Raw genomic sequence first — 12,093 nt, 5'->3', positions numbered from 1 at the left:
TACACAGAGAAACCCTGTCTTGAAACCAAACCAAACTAAACCAAACCAAACCAAACCAAACCAAACCAAACCAAACCAAACCAAACCAAACCAAACAAAACCAAACAAAACCAAACCAAACAAAACAAAACAAAAAGTTAATGTATAAATTGCTTTTGCAGACACTGAACAGTGACTTTATGTGTGCATTTTGCTTTCTGGTGACACAGTTACATGGGGTTTTTCAGGAAAGCAGGCAGAGTTGTGAGGTGGGAAATGGAGCCCAGGGTATGGGGTGCAGTTTATGGTGGTTAGGTGTGCTTTAAGGGAACCTAGTTGGCAAGTTTGTTTGTTTATTCAATTATTTTACACCCTGACTGCAGTTTTCTTTTTCTTTTTTTCCTCCAAGCCCCTCCTCCTCTGTCTACTCCTCTTCCGTGTTTCCCTTCAGAAAAGGACAGGTCTCCCATGGATATCAGCCAGCCTTGGCATATCAAGTTTCAGTAAGACTAGGCACCTCCTCGACTATTGAGCAATCCGGTAGGAGGAAAGGGTCCTAAAGGCAGGCAGCAGAGTCAAAGACAGCTCCTGCTCCCACAGTTAGGAGTCCCACAAGGAGACCACTTCTGCCTGTTATTCCATGTCAATTCACATTCCTGACCTAATTCTTGGGGATTCATAGATATACTATTCTTCTGTAGTGACCTAGGGTTTTTATTCTACTTCCTGCTTCTGACAGAGAAAGACATACAGACACCTGCACTGGTGTGAGCACAGATCTTATTTTATAGGCCACCTGTAAAACACAGTCAGAGCTAAATATGCTTAATGTGTAAAAATGGTCTTTGTCCTGAAAAACAAATCAGTACCATGTATGCAGACTTGATGGGATGAGAGTCTAGGCAGTGCAACATTCTACTTAATTGAAAGCTAACCAATCTATTCTTCATTTTTGTTTTCCCCTCTGTCCTAGTCTTCGTTTCTGAGTATGAAAGAGTTTTCACTACATGTTTACGATGTGCCAGGTTTTGTGCTACATGTGTTGCAGGCATGATTTGTTCAATCTCTGTATTACCTAGTGACATAGATGTTACCTTCAGCACCACTGTAACATTGATGAAAGTGAGACTCTGAGAAATCAAGCAACTCATTTACAAGAGCACAGCCAATAGACGGCTAGCCTAGAGAGACTATTTGTTGCTGAGATCTCAGCCTCAGTGACTAGTGTTTTGCCCATCATGAACTGTATTGTCTCCTAGGCGTTAGAGAAGAACCTATTATCATCATGCCAGTGATCTGGGGACACTATTCAGGCTCAAGATTAGAAATAAAGAGAGAGGGAAGGAGTCGTATGTGCAGGCCCTGTGATGGCATCCTGAGAATTAGATTAATATTAAAAAAATTTTTTAAAAATAGCCCCAATATTGACTTGATTCCTTTTTCTTCAGTACTTCTAGTTGAATGCAGAAAGATAATGCTTACTTAATTGATTACATTACTGTAAACATTAAAGCTCCTTAATTTGGTGCACCCAGCTTTTACTCTTTTTGTAGTTGATAGGTTGTGAGGAAACCAATCTAATTAGCTATAAATCGGAAATGAAGAATATTTTAAGTACAGTCATTTCCTTCACCTTTAGTAAAGTGAAATGATACAAAGTGTCAAACTGAGGCCTATTTTAAGAAATTCATTCAGAAAGATAACTATTCACTGTGTTCAAAGAGATTCTAGCATAATCTAAAAACATTTACATTTAGGGAAAAGTAACTCCTCTTCTGCCTCTTCCTCCTCTTCTCTCCTTTTTCTTTTGAGACAATGACCCATTTAGGCCAGACTAGTCTTAGACTTGTTATGTAGCTGAGGATGGTCTTGCATTCCTGAATCTCCTGCCTCCATTTCCCAAGTGCTAGGATTGTGAGTATGTGCCACTGTGTCTGGCTTCCTTCTCATTTTGTTTAGTTTAACACTTTTCTTTGGAAAGCTGATTTTCATAGCTCAGTCACAAATACCTTACTCTCAGTTCTGTTCTGCGTTACTGTAAAAGAATGATCTGTGAGGTAGGTTGGGTGGTTTAGACCCATAGTCCAAGTCCAAGTAATATTCTAGGTCATGGAAAAAGGAACAAACAGTGACATGCCTCCAGATTCCTGTTACATGCTGGGTAAAGCTAGCTCACAACTGGGCCAAAGACAGAAGGTGATGGTGACCTCTTTTGGAGGCCTAGCAAGATTTTTTTTTTTACTGGACATTGGATTTTGGCCATGGGGTTAAGGGTCCCTCTACGGACCAGATTCAATGCCCCATGTTGGTCTAAGGAGTAAGGTAGAAACATTTGGTTTAGAAAATAAGTTTAAGAAAGAAGGCTTAGTCAAGAAGAAAACAGTTTTACCCAGAGAACAGCATCTTGGATTTGTTTGTGTTGAGACAAGTTCTCTAAATGTTGCCCAGGTTGGCCTTGACCTTGGCATCCTCTGAACTTGGTCCTTTTTAGTGCCACATTATTGGCATATAATGCTATATGTGCATTTGGTGAGAGTGTTTGTGTAGCTAACAACTCCAGGTTAGACATCTCCATAGATGTCTTGAATTGCTGTAGCTGTGATTATCCTTAGAAGAGCCTCACAGGTCCAGATCCATAACCTTCTCTCATGGAAGGAATGGAGAAGCCCATGAGGCAGCGCTTCTTTTTGAGGTGATCTAGGAGGTAAATGATTGAGGAATGGGACCCTTAGGCTGCATAGCTGACTGAAATTAGTTAGTTGCCTAGGTGGCTCTTCAATGAAAAAGTTTTGCCTGAGTCAGCCACACTGCCTGTAGGACTTTTCCTTGGTGCTGCTTTTGGTGAGCTGTTCATGTTCCTGGGGAGACTCTTTAGCCCGTAAGTTTTGCAACTTCTTGCTAGTGCAGATACCTGTGACTTACCCATTCACCTCTTAAGCAACCTTGATAAACTTACTGTTTCATTAAACTGGACTAAGAAGAAACATATTCTTTGGTCTGTTGATATACTCTTTGGGGCGAATAGATATTTTTAATGTCTCTTCATGAGAAGTTGTCCAACAGAGGGAAGCTATTGTGCCAATGTTGTTTAATTCATTTCTTTGGTTATCACCTCCCCAGTGGATTAGCAAATAGTAGGCATTTCTTTTAATATTTGAATGAATGAATAGGAATATGAAAGAATGTTAATTTTTCATATGTCATGAAGTTAAAGGACAATCCCAACATGGAATAATCACAACACAGATATAAAGGTGGATGTTTGGGAATGAGAGTGGTAATTTGCCTCCCTTGACTATAAAGTCTACAGCTGTACACTGCCTAACATTTTTTGTGTAATCCTTTGTGAATCAATGGTCACACTTCCCATTGCTAGTTTAAACAGAATACATCATACTGGGGATCTTGTTTGATGAAACTCGAGCAGCTTAAGTACTTGTTCGAAAAAGCAGTGAATATTTTTTCTACTGAAATAGTAACATGCTCATATTATTTCTATTATGACCTTAATGTTTTTGTTTTCTCCAAATTCATACATTGCTAATGTAATTAAATTCCTAAGAGGTAGGTCTTAGCAGGGAAATCATTAGGTCGTAAGGGTGTAGTCCCCATGAGTTTGTCAGGGACCAGTATCAAAAGATCCTAGAGAACTAGCTATAGTGGACTATTTACATTTTAAGTGGACAGCCAGGAAGTATCAGTAGTGACATAGTATGCTTGCAGTAGACATCTATTGGATATGCCAGCACCTTATGATTTTGGAGCTCACAGTCTCCAGAGATTTAAGAAAAACAATTGTGCTTATAAAAATTTCAGTTTATGGTATTTGTTTCACAGCAGCCTGAAGGGACTAAAATAATCTGGTGTTTTTTTCCATGATGAGAGGCTCCTTGATGAGGAGTGATAGCTTCATAGAAAACCACACCTGGACACAAAGCAGAGACCAACAAATCATGAGAATCCCAGCTCCTTCAGGTACAGCTACATCATAGCTTGGCTCAGGGAATATTTTCGAAGAGACCCAGTGAGGTTCTAAGAGCCATCTTATCAGGAACTCTTCTGTGAAACAATCTCTTTTAGAGATGGCTGCATAATCAAGGTTTAATGAGGAAAGCAACGATAATGGATTATGGGGGTCCAAAGTGAGGATCCTTGTTTTCTCTCCAATAGACTGAGCTTTAAATGTGCCAAGTCAGCCTTGGCTGGTGATATCTGGTGAGAATGAGCACCTTCACAGCCCTTGTAAGTACTAGCTGAGAAATAAGGGAGGTCATGTCTTTCTTTTGCACAATTTTAATGTAATCTGTCCTAACATTACTGAAAATTGCTCTTTGATGGCTGGAGGGAAGTAAAGAGCACTTGAGAATCCTTAGTCTCTATTCCTGACAGCCTCTGTGGAGAACTGCAGTTAGCAAATTGGCTTTACATTTTCTGACAGGTGGGCAGCATGCTCAAATCAACCTTGATTAATCTATCTTCTTTGAAACGTGGTTGTGTAAAGTGGTCAGGGTCATATTGGACACTTAAGTCCTTGGATCCCATTCACAGAAAGATTGTTCTGTCTCATCCATGTAGAGTGTTAAATGTGTCATAATTATGGCTGCGGAAAGAGAGAGAATCAGAAAATGACAAGGAAGGTACATATGAGGGGTGGCCAAAAAATTTCGAGTATGGATTCAAGTATAGGAATGAGTTGAGAAAAGTAAGGAAGAGAAAATCAGACTTAAAGAAGTTCTAATTCAGACCCAGAGGGATGTACCCAGAGCATCAGGGGAATGATGGGGGTAAGTGCTGGGGAGGTGGGGGGGGATTAGCAGGAAGAACTGGTAAAATCCAGCTTCTTGGAGAAAGGGCTGACAGTCTAAACGTGAAGGGAGCAAGTTAACCCCTTTAATTTATGAGGCATTGCCTATGGAAAGTAGGACAGGAACATGGTTTTGGGCATAAAAGACAGAACTTATGACAGTGCTTGTTTTGACAGAAATCTGCTCAGGAATTCAGTGAGAACACAACACAGCCTTTAGAGGAACATTTTAAAATATAGGGGATTAAGGGAAGTAGAAACTGCTAGGTCCCCTGTAGAGACCAGTGTCTCAGTACACCACTAGGACTTCCTTTACAGGGTTCTGTATTGCCGATGCATGCACTAATCTTGCATGCATAGCAAGAGAGTGCCAAGGAGGGCGCACTATAGAATTGAGTGATTTCTTATAATATGATAGCTAAGGCAGTCATACTTAGACAGCACTAGCTCTTATTTACAAGTAGTCTTCAGGGGGAGAGAAAAGAAGTAGAGAAGGGGAAGGGGATGGGGAAGGGGAAGGGCAAGAGGAAGGGAGAGAGTTACTCCTTATTTGGCTGCTTGCTTAAAGTATGGCATGGGATGGTTGCATGTAGTGCTGAGTCTAGCAGAAGAAACAAAGGATGAGAGGTGGAGAAGAAAGACTAGAGGAAGGGAAGCAAGGGCAGACAGTGATGACTCATACCTATAACCTCAGAGCCCAGGTGGCTGCAGGACAAATCTTGGGTTCAAAGTCATCCTGAGCTGAATAAAATGAGGTCATGTCAGACAAAAAAACCCAATCTAACCTAACACACACACACACACACACACACACACACACACACACAGAGAGAGAGAGAGAGAGAGAGAGAGAGAGAGAGAGAGAGAGAGAGAGAGAGAGTTAACATAGCCAGGGAAGAACAGAACTCCCACTCCTCATCTTCTGAAACTTAAGTTTAGCGTTGATTTTTGAAAAACAGTCTTATTCTCCCATTGTGGTTTATGGACAGAATGTTTCTACAGATCTTAAGCTAATTTGATTTAGGGTAATTTTGTTTTGTCATGATGGTAGCATACTGAACACTCCAACTATTACTAGTCCCTGAACCATATGGTTACTCAGACACAGTGCTGTGTTCTCTATATAAGATTTATGTGGTTTTTAGGAGGCTCATTCCTGAGGAAGACTAGTGCTCATCTCAGCCGTAGTAAGTTGCCTGTATTTCTTTGTCTAAGGATGGGGCCACGTGAGGTTTCCCCTTTCATGTTAGTATGGCTATTGTTGTCATTAGTTCGATCTTAATTAAGCAGCCATATTGAATTAACATGGGTATAGCTTCCCTGTCATTTCTAGGAGACACATATAAACAACACTAACTGGACTCAAGAGGCCATATTTATATATTTATGTGAAAAATATATGTAGGACAATAATCATAGAAAAAGAGGTTATGAATTTGAGAGAGATGGAGGTATGGAGAAAGACATGGCTGTTTAAAGGAAGAAAGGGAAGGGGAAAATAATCTAATAATTATATTTTAACTAAAAAATTGCAAAAAAAGATTTTTCTGCTTTCTGGAAGTGATGATAGCTCTGGGGTGCCAATGATATCAAGTGAATAGTTTCTAGATGCTAATAGTTTCATAACCCATTTTCTAGTTTTAACTTGATATAAAGAACTGCCTGCCCGTCAGGTCAGCCTAGCCTTGCTTGTGTACGTAGGTCCAAATTGCTTCACTAATTAGTTTTTTTTGAAAGATTTGGATGCCCTGTTACCTTGCCATCCAAAGTAGAGAGGTATGGCTAACTTCTGACTTAAAAATAAAAAACCTTTAAATTTACATATATTTATTTTTTTGTGTGGATGCATGTGTCACAGTGTGCATATGGAGGTCAGAGGACAACTTGGAGGAGTTGGTTTTGTCCTTCTACCACTCAGCTTCTGGGAATCAAACTCAAGGTTGTCAGGCTTGGTGGCAAGTATCTTTATTCACTGAGCTATCTCTTTGGCCCTGCTAGTTGCTTCTTGCAGAATTCCTGTGTTTTCGGTGTCTATCTATATGCTGTTTCCCAGTGGAAGGTCTATTCTCTGCTTTATGGGATGCATCTGGTCAACTGCTTTTAGAAGCCTGTGAGGGATGAATGCCACAATTATTTTTCTGAGGTGGTTGCTCTCTAGGACCTCTGATATCCAGAGAAGCAAAATTCATGCTAAAAGTAGTCTCTCCTTGCCCTTTGGAATACAGGTGTATTTGATATATTCTTCCTGTTTTCTAGTTGCCCCAAGCTCACTGGAATGTTAACATTTTAAACTCTTTCCTAGTAGAAGAAAAGGATTTTATATCATTTCAAAATGTAGTTGGTGAGCATTATGTTTTTTTCTGGAACAGTGTGGTATATTGCAAAGAGTACTGGATTGAAGGGTAAAACACAGGTTCTCTTATGGAGCAATATTGTGAATTTGGACACTTGCATTTCAATGCTTTCATGTTTAAAATGGGAAAGTTGGACTATAGCAGTGATTTTCAAACTTTCATATGCGTGGAAATCACAGTAGTTCGCCCTATCTTCCACAGTTTCTTATTTAAAAGGTGGCACGTGAGAATTTGAATTTCTTCAAATCCCCAGCTTCTGGTGGCATGGTCAATGATGTCATTTTTTTTTTATAGCTGCTGGGCTAGATGGTGTCACTGGGAACACTGTCTTCCTGACATGTTAGAGTTCTGTAATTCATTTGAAGCAAGGTGAGGAATATCCAGAGCACATAGACGGCCAGCCATAAGCCAGTATTTTAACAAGAGTTAGAAGTAGCATGTGGTAGAAAGCAAAGAAAGAAAATTAGTTCTTTTGCCAGCCCAGCCTGGGCTTGAAGCCCCTTCCTTAAGGTTCTTGTTACGTTCTAAACCTGTTATCTCTGCTTACTAGCCATGTTCTGAAGATTAAATGACATGATATCTCTAATGTGTCTAAAACAAGATGACACACTGTAAGTACTTTATAAAGAAAGATGAGATATTATTTTTGTCATTTGCCCATTCATCTGCTTAAAAAATATATACTGGGTCCGTAATATGTACCAGGAATAAATCCCAGTATAATTCCCACCTTTGTACAACTTAACACTGATGTTGGTAGAAGAATAATTAGAAATATGTAACATAGCTGGGCGGTGGTGGCGCACGCCTTTAATCCCAGCACTTGGGAGGCAGAGGCAGGGGGATTTCTAAGTTCGAGGCCAGCCTGGTCTACAGAGTGAGTTCCAGGACAGTCAGGGATACACAGAGAAACCCTGTCTTGCTCACTTGAAAAAACAAAAATAAATAAATAAATAAATAAATAAATAAATAAATATGTAACACAAACTAAAGAGTGCTATGACAAAAATGGAGCATGAAAATTTATTTTACTTTCATTCACTTTAACACTGTACTTGGAAGCAATTAAAAACTACACAAAAGTTATAAGACTAGATAATAACCATAGGCTCTTTCCTTAGCCACCCTCTCGCCTTCTACCTTTCTGTCCCCCATCTATATATACTTGAGCCATAGCAAAGTAATACATGTTATATATTATCATGTCCTCCTAATAATTCAACATGTATTTTTAAGAATAAGTTTATTTTTAATATAAGAAGAGTATAGCTAGCAATTTCAGTAAATTTAACCCAGACATAGTACTTAATTGAATCCACCAATTAATCATTTAACACATTGAGTAAATAATATTCTTCAATATATTATTTATTCCTTTAATACAGAACTCAATCCAGGATCAGACATTGCATTTGGTAGTAATATGGGTTTAATTGAAAACATATTCAGAGAATAAGAGGTTTTATTTTTTTCCTTAAATTGAACCATTCTCATTTTGGCTTGTCTGTTTCCTCCTGGTTAGAGTTCACCTGTGCTAAAAAATTAGTGAAAGTGATGTTGTGTACAGTCCAGGACATCATAGAAGTACTATATTTGTCTTTAATGACAAGGCTAATTTCAATCACCTTGTTGATGTATTTTCCAGATGTTCTAGGGCCTGTTTGCAATTTCTCCATTGAAAGTGATAAATCAGTTTGTGGGTAAAGTTTTCTGGTACAGGCACAGTAATGATAAAAAGGCTCTGTAAGGAGCAGACTCAAGTCTGGCTTCCTGGAGAAATCTACAACGTGGCCAGCGTCTGTCTGCAGACTGGTGACTCAACTGTTGCTCAGTGCTGCACTCTGTCATCAGTGGGTACAAGTAGGTCTTAGCTTGGTCTGTGGAGACTGAGCACACCTGCCCACCTGTTTTTTTTTTTATATAATTTATTTTTTCTCAAATCGTAATTCATTCACACAGGGGTTATAAACACAGAAAGGCAGGAAGTGGGGAAGGGAATGACAATGGAGTGTGGGTGTTCAGGGGGAATACAGATATCATCAGAACTGAGTATCAGCTGGGTGAAGGAAAGCAGTCACTATGAATCTGCCTATGACTCGCTTGACCTTGTCTAAGTTGGTATTGTCTGCCAAGGCTACCTATTTACAAGGTCTATGACTACTCAGGCTTGTAAATTTCCACAAAAGCTGCCTGTTTATATTAGCTTATAGCCATCTGTTTCAATGTTTTTCCACTGAGACCCAAGACTTGTTGCTAGCATACATGTATGACAGACCTGTTGCTAATTTTAGGCCTATGGCTGATTTTAGGCCTTCAGTGTGTAAGCAGGGCTGCCCCTGACATCTCCTCCCTTCTCTAAGTATAGAAGGGCTGTGGCAATTCTAAACTTGTGAAGGGAGGGATAGAGGCCTGACCTCCAGTATTTGAAGGGGACCTTGTAATGGCTCCAGTCCCCCTGTCGTTGTCCAGTGAGGCATGAGGGCCATACCCGTCCCAATGTCTTTTTCCTGGAGAGGGGATACTTTTGACATCAACCTTAATGCAGTCAGGCTTGTCCCTCAGGGAACCCAGATAGATATTTTTATCTTTTATTTATATTCCCTACCTGCTCACCTGTTAAAAAGGTCAAAGCGTCTGTGGATGTTCCATCTGCATTTGTGGCTTCTGTCCCTGTGGCTGCTGCCACCATTGCTGCCCCAGCCTAAGATGAAGCCAAGGAATAGTCAGAGGAATCAGATGAGGAAATGGGACTGGGTCTCTTTGACTAATCCCCTTAAAGCAACCAACTTAGCAAGCTTAATTTGAGAAACATGGAAATAAAGGCTTACTTCTCTTGACAAAAAGGTTTTTTTAAAAAAGGCTTCTCTCTCTCTTTTTAAAAAATGGCTCTGTATCAGGAATCTAGCTGGAACATTGGAAAAACCATATGGGGATGAATGAAGCTGAAACAAAGTGAATGTGGGTGAGAATGGGAAAAGCTGGGGTCAGAAAGATCGAATACGGCAGACCTTGGGGACCTTAGAGATCTTTAGCGCTACTCTGACAGAAGTGGAAAAATACTATAGGTTGACCGGGAACAGTATGTCATGTCTTTATTTTGGTTTTTAACTGGTTATTATTGTAGGGCTTCAAACTTGAGAGAGGTAGGCTTCACATATAGAAATTCATTTCCAGGATTAGGGAACAAGTGTAGATTTGGATTAAGACAGAGGGCTAAAGAAGTATTCAGATGCAAGAGTTTAAAAGGATGTGGTGATGAAGTCCTAGTATTATATGAGTCTGAGACACTGTGTCACTGACTAGTATGAGACCTAGATCCTAACTGGGGTGCAGAATTCAGATCAGGACAAGACTCTACTCTGGTTCAGGGAATGACTTTGGGGATTCAGAACTAGACAGGTGATCCCAGCAGCCATTTCTGTTTTCCAAGGTGAGAACGCAATATTTGGAATGGGCAGATACAATCTCATGGCAGAAATCTAAGTGCCTTCTCTGTCATGCAAAATACCTACTCTATTATCTGTTCACTTCAATTGTGAGACAAATAGTGTGTGTGTGTGTGTGTGTGTGTGTGTGTGTGTGTGTGTGTGTGTGTCTGTGTATTGTATAGGTCAGAGGTATATAGGTAGATGTATGCTGCTGCACTTGGTATTATGTAGGTTCTGGGTTATTAACTAAGGTTCTCATGCTTGTTCAGCAGTGACTTTACCCTCTGAGCCATCTCCCAGCTCCTGAGAGACATACATTAGGTGGGATATGGGATGAGAATAGATGGATGAGTGGATTTCAATAAAGTTTAGGGTGAAGGTTAATCCTTTGGACTCTAGAGTCAGACTGTTCTTGTCAAATGGCAGCTCTGCCACTTAGCTGTGTAACCCTGAGATAGTCACTTAACCAGTTTGTTTCTGTGTTTCTTCATCTGTAAAATGCAGCTAGTAATAATACCTATTTTATAAGGAAGAGGGTTAAAGGGTTAAGTAAAGCAGACAACAGAGCCTGACACAGTTGGCAGTCAGGAAGTAATAGCTGCTAGTGTTGGCATTGTAAATGTTCATCTTTGAGAGAGTGGTTCAGGTGAAAGGGGGTCACAGGCATTCCCTGCTCCTTCTTTTTCTCTGTTAAATTTAACACAGATTCACCAATATTGAATGAGACAACTAACCTCTCTTATCCCCTACATGTATCTAAGGTAAAGTTAGGATATTTTAAGAGAAAAAACTGTGAAAAACAAAATGAAGAAATCTGACTGGGTAATGGAATATGCATTTGCTAATAACAAAATAATTATTATTTATGTCAATTTATGAAATGTAGTTAATTCTTTTTTCTTTTCTCTTCTTTCTTTCCTTCTTTCTTTCTTTTTTTGAGACAAGGTTTCTCTGTGTAGCCCTGGCTTCCCTGGAACTTGTTTGTAGACCAGGCTGGCCTCAAATTCAGAGATCTACTTGCTTCTGCTTCCTGAGTGCTGGGATTAAAGGCACCTGCCCACTACTATCTCCTGACTATAGTTCTGCTTATATGATTTATTAAATGTTCACAAAATCTTGTGAGGTAGCCAAAACAGGCCCCATTTGATAGAGAAAACAGAGGCTCATTGCCACTATACTAAGTAGGAGGCAGCCTGTCCCTTGAGGCATTGGAGATATATGGCTGCCATGTCACATGTGCATCAGTAGGTGGCAGAGAGGAGGGAAGCTGTGTCTTCACTCAGTGTTCTGACCTGTGAACATCTGAATGATTAGTAGCCTATCATTCCCTGAGAAAAGCAAGCCTGAGACAAACACCAGTATGGCACCAGACAGGCCCAGACAGGCTCTCAGGATGGGGGGTGGGTGGGGGAGGAGAGCAAACTGGAGACTAGAAGAACTCTGCCTGGGACCACAAGTCCCAAGCAGTAGTGAGCCCAAGACAGATGGTCATTGCAAGGGGCCATCTGGGTGGGCTGGATGAGGAGGC

The 12,093-nt window shown here is 40.2% G+C and overlaps 1 non-coding gene across 1 annotated transcript; it reads left to right on the top strand.

Moving 5' to 3' along the window:
- Window positions 1-11,757: 11,757 nt before the first annotated feature.
- On the top strand, window positions 11,758-11,891 carry LOC114622279. The gene has a single exon (XR_003711574.1). It is a non-coding gene; the product is annotated as a small nucleolar RNA SNORA17 (small nucleolar RNA).
- Window positions 11,892-12,093: the final 202 nt, after the last annotated feature.

Source organism: Grammomys surdaster, unplaced genomic scaffold, assembly GCF_004785775.1.
Source record: "Grammomys surdaster isolate TR1022 unplaced genomic scaffold, NIH_TR_1.0 60, whole genome shotgun sequence".
NCBI classification, from domain to species: domain Eukaryota; kingdom Metazoa; phylum Chordata; class Mammalia; order Rodentia; family Muridae; genus Grammomys; species Grammomys surdaster.
Note: the sequence above shows the minus strand (reverse complement) of the source record. Positions and strands in the feature narration are given on the sequence as shown.